Source organism: Panulirus ornatus, chromosome 15, assembly GCF_036320965.1.
Source record: "Panulirus ornatus isolate Po-2019 chromosome 15, ASM3632096v1, whole genome shotgun sequence".
Lineage (NCBI taxonomy): Eukaryota > Metazoa > Arthropoda > Malacostraca > Decapoda > Palinuridae > Panulirus > Panulirus ornatus.
In genome coordinates this window covers 46084963-46092462 of record NC_092238.1, presented here as the reverse complement: position 1 = coordinate 46092462, position 7500 = coordinate 46084963, and the positions used below count along the sequence as shown (strand labels likewise).

Here is a 7500-nt window from a genome sequence, read left to right as displayed (position 1 = left end):
ATGTTCAGGCCCCGATCACTTAAAATCTTTTTCACTCCATCTTTCCACCTCTAATTTGGTCTCCCTCTTCTCCTCGTTCCCTCCACCTCCGACACATATATCCTCTTGGTCAATCTTTCCTCACTCATTCTCTCCATGTGCCCAAACTATTTCAAAACACCCTCTTCTGCTCTCTCAACCACGCTCTTTTTATTTCCACACATCTCTCTTACCCTTACGTTACTTACTCGATCAAACCACCTCACACCACACATTGTCCTCAAACATATCATTTCCAGCACATCCATCCTCCTGCGCACAACTCTATCCATAGCCCACGCCTCGCAACCATACAACATTGTTGGAACCACTATTCCTTCAAACATACCCATTTTTGCTTTCCGAGATAATGTTCTCGACTTCCACACATTCTTCAAGGCTCCCAGAATTTTCGCCCCCTCCCCCACTCTATGATCCACTTCCGCTTCCATGGTTCCATCCGCTGCCAGATCCACTCCCAGATATCTAAAACACTTCACTTCCTCCAGTTTTTCTCCATTCAAACACACCTCCCAATTGACTTGACCCTCAACCCTACTGTACCTAATAACCTTGCTCTTATTCACATTTACTCTTAACTTTCTTCTTTCACACACTTTACCAAACTTTATTGTTGATAAAATTTGCAAAATGATAAGTTTATGAACGCTCGTTGTATGTTTTGGATAATCACATGTTTACCAAATGACGTCCAAGCTTCGTCTCTGCGATGTATATAAACTGACTGTTATATTTCTCTCTTGTGTCTCCCCTGATGATGTGATTATTACACAAAAGTGCACTTGGGAACTTTTCGTGCATCATTTATCCCGTAGACTCATGGGAATATATATATATATATATATATATATATATATATATATATATATATATATATATATATATATATATTTTTTTTTTTTTCTTTTTTTTCTTTGTCGCTGTCTCCCGCGTTTGCGAGGTAGCGCAAGGAAACAGACGAAAGAAATGGCCCAACCCACCCCCATACACATCTATATATACATACGTCCACACACGCAAATATACATACCTACACAGCTTTCCATGGTTTACCCCAGACGCTCCACATGCCCCGATTCAATCCACTGACAGCACGTCAACCCCGGTATACCACATGGTATACATGGGGTGTTCAGTGTTGTAAATGGAAATGGTGAAGAGCTTGTAGATTTATGTGCTGAAAAAGGACTGATGATTGGGAATACCTGGTTTAAAAAGCGAGATATACATAAGTATACTTATGTAAGTAGGAGAGATGGCCAGAGAGCGTTATTGGATTACGTGTTAATTGACAGGCGCGCGAAAGAGAGACTTTTGGATGTTAATGTGCTGAGAGGTGCAACTGGAGGGATGTCTGATCATTATCTTGTGGAGGCTAAGGTGAAGATTTGTATGGGTTTTCAGAAAAGAAGAGTGAATGTTGGGGTGAAGAGGGTGGTGAGAGTAAGTGAGCTTGGGAAGGAGACTTGTGTGAGGAAGTACCAGGAGAGACTGAGTACAGAATGGAAAAAGGTGAGAACAATGGAAGTAAGGGGAGTGGGGGAGGAATGGGATGTATTTAGGGAATCAGTGATGGATTGCGCAAAAGATGCTTGTGGCATGAGAAGAGTGTGAGGTGGGTTGATTAGAAAGGGTAGTGAGTGTTGGGATGAAGAAGTAAGAGTATTAGTGAAAGAGAAGAGAGAGGCATTTGGACGATTTTTGCAGGGAAAAAATGCAGTTGAGTGGGAGACGTATAAAAGAAAGAGACAGGAGGTCAAGAGAAAGGTGCAAGAGGTGAAAAAAAGGGCAAATGAGAGTTGGGGTGAGAGAGTATCATTAAATTTTAGGGAGAATAAAAAGATGATCTGGAAGGAGGTAAATAAAGTGCGTAAGACAAGGGAGCAAATGGGAACTTCAGAGAAGGGCGCAAATGGGGAGGTGATAACAAGTAGTGGTGATGTGAGAAGGAGATGGAGTGAGCATTTTGAAGGTTTGTTGAATGTGTTTGATGATAGAGTGGCAGATATAGGGTGTTTTGGTCGAGGTGGTGTGCAAAGTGAGAGGGTTAGGGAAAATGATTTGGTAAACAGAAAAGAGGTAGTAAAAGCTTTGCGGAAGATGAAAGCCGGCAAGGCAGCAGGTTTGGATGGTATTGCAGTGGAATTTATTAAAAAAGGGGGTGACTGTATTGTTGACTGGTTGGTAAGGTTATTTAATGTATGTATGACTCACGGTGAGGTGCCTGAGGATTGGCGGAATGCGTGCATAGTGCCATTGTACAAAGGCAAAGGGGATAAGAGTGAGTGCTCAAATTACAGAGGTATAAGTTTGTTGAGTATTCCTGGTAAATTATATGGGAGGGTATTGATTGAAAGGGTGAAGGCATGTACAGAGCATCAGGTTGGGGAAGAGCAGTGTGGTTTCAGAAGTGGTAGAGGATGTGTGGATCAGGTGTTTGCTTTGAAGAATGTATGTGAGAAATACTTAGAAAAGCAAATGGATTTGTATGTAGCCTTTATGGATCTGGAGAAGGCATATGATAGAGTTGATAGAGATGCTCTGTGGAAGGTATTAAGAATATATGGTGTGGGAGGCAAGTTGTTAGAAGCAGTGAAAAGTTTTTATCGAGGATGTAAGGCATGTGTACGTGTAGGAAGAGAGGAAAGTGATTGGTTCTCAGTGAATGTAGGTTTGCGGCAGGGGTGTGTGATGTCTCCATGGTTGTTTGATTTGTTTATGGATGGGGTTGTTAGGGAGGTGAATGCAAGAGTTTTGGAGAGAGGGGCAAGTATGAAGTCTGTTGGGGATGAGAGAGCTTGGGAAGTGAGTCAGTTGTTGTTCGCTGATGATACAGCGCTGGTGGCTGATTCATGTGAGAAACTGCAGAAGCTGGTGACTGAGTTTGGTAAAGTGTGTGAAAGAAGAAAGTTAAGAGTAAATGTGAATAAGAGCAAGGTTATTAGGTACAGTAGGGTTGAGGGTCAAGTCAATTGGGAGGTAAGTTTGATTGGAAAAAAACTGGAGGAAGTAAAGTGTTTTAGATACCTTTGTATACGTTTGTGAATCAAAAACCATTGCAACACAAACCTCGTCAGGTGGTAGTGTCCCGCAGTGTATCGAGACAGACTTCCCCAGAACTTTTTTAAAGCGGAAGTAAATGTTTATAGTTGTGCTACTGGAGTGATAGTTTTCATACATGGTGCTTTGACAAGAAAATAGTGAAATTGGAAAAAATGTAGCTTAGACATTGAAGCTTATTGATACAGTGGTTAAATTGATGAGAACTACTATTGACTTTTGTGTAAATAAATTAAACATTTCCTTTTTCCATAGCCAGAGGTTGAACCATTATGTGACATTCATTTTTTCTTTTCATTTCAAGCTGGAAGTTTCAGTTTTCTAAATTGTTTCTTACATTTTTCATATGTATATATATGTATGTGTGTGTGTGTGTGTGTGTGTGTGTGTGTGTGTGTGTGTGTGTGTGTGTGTGTGTGTGTGTGTGCGTGTGTGTGTGTATGTGTGTGTATGTGTATATATATATGTATATTATCCCTGGGGATAGGGGTGAAAGAATACTTCCCACGCATTCCTCGCGTGTCGTAGAAAGCGACTAGAGGGGACGGGAGCGGGGGGCCAGAAATCCTCCCCTCCTTGTATTTTTTTTAACTTTCTAAAATGGGAAACAGAAGAAGGAGTCACACGGGGAGTGCTCATACTCCTCGAAGGCTCAGATTGGGGTGCCTAAATGTGTGTGGATGTAACCAAGATGTGAAAAAAGGAGAGATAGGTAGTATGTTTGAGGAAAGGAACCTGGATGTTTTGGCTCTGAGTGAAACGAAGCTCAAGGGTGAAGGGGAAGAGTGGTTTGGGAATGTCTTGGGAGTAAAGTCAGGGGTTAGCGAGAGAACAAGAGCAAGGGAAGGAGTAGCAGTACTCCTGAAACAGGAGTTGTGGGAGTACGTGATAGAATGTAAGAAAGTAAATTCTCGATTAATATGGGTAAAACTGAAAGTTGATGGAGAGAGATGGGTGATTATTGGTGCATATGCACCTGGGCATGAGAAGAAAGATCATGAGAGGCAAGTGATTTGGGAGCAGCTGAATGAGTGTGTTAGTGGTTTTGATGCACGAGACCGGGTTATAGTGGTGGGTGATTTGAATGCAAAGGTGAGTAATGTGGCAGTTGAGGGAATATATATATATATATATATGTATATATATATATATATATATATATATATATATTTTTTTTTTTTTTTTTTTTTTTTATACTTTGTCGCTGTCTCCCGCGTTTGCGAGGTAGCGCAAGGAAACAGACGAAAGAAATGGCCCAACCCCCCCCCCATACACATGTACATACACACGTCCACACACGCAAATATACATACCTACACAGCTTTCCATGGTTTACCCCAGACGCTTCACATGCCTTGATTCAATCCACTGACAGCACGTCAACCCCTGTATACCACATGGCTCCAATTCACTCTATTCCTTGCCCTCCTTTCACCCTCCTGCATGTTCAGGCCCCGATCACACAAAATCTTTTTCACTCCATCTTTCCACCTCCAATTTGGTCTCCCTCTTCTCCTCGTTCCCTCCACATCCGACACATATATCCTCTTGGTCAATCTTTCCTCACTCATTCTCTCCATGTGCCCAAACCATTTCAAAACACCCTCTTCTGCTCTCTCAACCACGCTCTTTTTATTTCCACACATCTCTCTTACCCTTACGTTACTTACTCGATCAAACCACCTCACACCACACATTGTCCTCAAACATCTCATTTCCAGCACATCCATCCTCCTGCGCACATCTCTATCCATAGCCCACGCCTCGCAACCATACAACATTGTTGGAACCACTATTCCTTCAAACATACCCATTTTTGCTTTCCGAGATAATGTTCTCGACTTCCACACATTTTTCAAGGCTCCCAAAATTTTCGCCCCCTCCCCCACCCTATGATCCACTTCCGCTTCCATGGTTCCATCCGCTGACAGATCCACTCCCAGATATCTAAAACACTTCACTTCCTCCAGTTTTTCTCCATTCAAACTCACCTCCCAATTGACTTGACCCTCACCCCTACTGTACCTAATAACCTTGCTCTTATTCCCATTTACTCTTAACTTTCTTCTTCCACACACTTTACCAAACTCAGTCACCAGCTTCTGCAGTTTCTCACATGAATCAGCCACCAGTGCTGTATCATCAGCGAACAACAACTGACTCACTTCCCAAGCTCTCTCATCCCCAACAGACTTCATACTTGCCCCTCTTTCCAGGACTCTTGCATTTACCTCCCTAACAACCCCATCCATAAACAAATTAAACAACCATGGAGACATCACACACCCCTGCCGCAAACCTACATTCACTGAGAACCAATCACTTTCCTCTCTTCCTACACGTACACATGCCTTACATCCTCGATAAAAACTTTTCACTGCTTCTAACAACTTGCCTCCCACACCATATATTCTTAATACCTTCCACAGAGCATCTCTATCAACTCTATCATATGCCTTCTCCAGATCCATAAATGCTACATACAAATCCATTTGCTTTTCTAAGTATTTCTCACATACATTCTTCAAAGCAAACACCTGATCCACACATCCTCTACCACTTCTGAAACCGCACTGCTCTTCCCCAATCTGATGCTCTGTACATGCCTTCACCCTCTCAATCAATACCCTCCCATATAATTTACCAGGAATACTCAACAAACTTATACCTCTGTAATTTGAGCACTCACTCTTATCCCCTTTGCCTTTGTACAATGGCACTATGCACGCATTCCGCCAATCCTCAGGCACCTCACCATGAGTCATACATACATTAAATAACCTTACCAACCAGTCAACAATACAGTCACCCCCTTTTTTTATAAATTCCACTGCAATACCATCCAAACCTGCTGCCTTGCCGGCTTTCATCTTCCGCAAAGCTTTTACTACCTCTTCTCTGTTTACCAAATCATTTTCCCTAACCCTCTCACTTTGCACACCACCTCGACCAAAACACCCTATATCTGCCACTCTGTCATCAGACACATTCAACAAACCTTCAAAATACTCATTCCATCTCCTTCTCACATCACCGCTACTTGTTATATATATATATATATATATATATATATATATATATACATATATATATATATATATATATATATATATATATATATATATATATATATATATATATATGTATATATATATATATATATATATATATATACACATTTTTTTTCCTTTCATACTATTTGCCATTTCCCGCGTCAGCGATGTAGCGTTAAGAACAAAGGACTGAGCCTTTGAGGGAATATCCTTACCTGGGCCCCTTCTCTGTTCCTTCTTTTGGAAAATTAAAAAAAAAGAGAGAGGAGGATTTCTAGCCACCCGCTCCCTCCCCTTTTAGTCGCCTTCTACGACACGCAGGGAATAGGTGGAAAGTATTCTTTCTCCCCTATCCCAGGGATTATATATATATATATATATATATATATATATATATATATATATATATATATATATATATATATATATATATATATATATATATATATATATTAGGGAGAATAAAAAGATGCTGTGGAAGGAGGTAAATAAAGTCCGTAAGACAAGGGAACAGATGGGAACTTCAGTGAAGGGGGCTAATGGGGAGGTGATAACAAGTAGTGGTGATGTGAGAAGGAGATGGAGTGAGTATTTTGAAGGTTTGTCGAATGTGTTTGATGATAGAGTGGCAGACATAGGGTGTTTTGGTTGAGGTGGTGTGGAAAGTGAGAGGGTTAGTGAAAATGATTTGGTAAACAGAGAGACGGTAGCAAAAGCTTTGCGGAAGATGAAAGCCGGCAAGGCAGCGGGTTTGGATGGTATTGCAGTGGAATTTATTAAAAAAAGAGGGTGACTGTATTGTTGACTGGTTGATTAGGTTGTCTAATGTATGTATGACTCACGGTGAGGTGACTGAGGATTGGCGGAAGGCGTGCTTTGTGCCATTGTACAAAGGCAAAGGGGATAAAAGTGAGTGCTCAAATTACAGAGGTATAAGTTTATCGAATATTCCTGGGAAATTATATTGGAGGGTATTGATTGAAAGGGTGAAGGCATGTACAGAGAATTAGATTAGGGAAGAGCAGTATGGTTTCAGAACTGGTAGAGGATGTGTGGATCAGGTGTTTGAAGAATGTATTTGAGAAATGCATAGAAAAGCAAATGGATTTGTATGTAGCATTTATGGACCTGGAGAAGGCATATGATAGAGTTGATAGAGATGCTTTGAGGAAGGTATTGAGAATATATGGTGTGGGAGGCAAGTTGTGAGAAGCAGTGAAAAGTTTTTATCTAGGATGTAAGGCATGTGTACGTGTAGGAAGAGAGGAAAGTGATTGGTTCTCAGTGAATGTAGGTTTGCGGTAGGGGTGTGTGATGTCTCCATGGTTGTTTGATTTGTTTATGGATG

General features: G+C 41.1%; 2 protein-coding genes across 4 annotated transcripts in view; both read right to left on the bottom strand.

Annotated features, from left to right (window-relative positions):
* Window positions 1–7500, bottom strand: part of LOC139753870 (opioid-binding protein/cell adhesion molecule homolog) — an 842066-nt gene that overhangs the window by 478760 nt on the left and 355806 nt on the right. The gene's annotated exons all lie outside the window — the stretch shown is intronic.
* Window positions 1–7500, bottom strand: part of LOC139753880 (large ribosomal subunit protein mL46-like) — a 192631-nt gene that overhangs the window by 51669 nt on the left and 133462 nt on the right. The gene's annotated exons all lie outside the window — the stretch shown is intronic.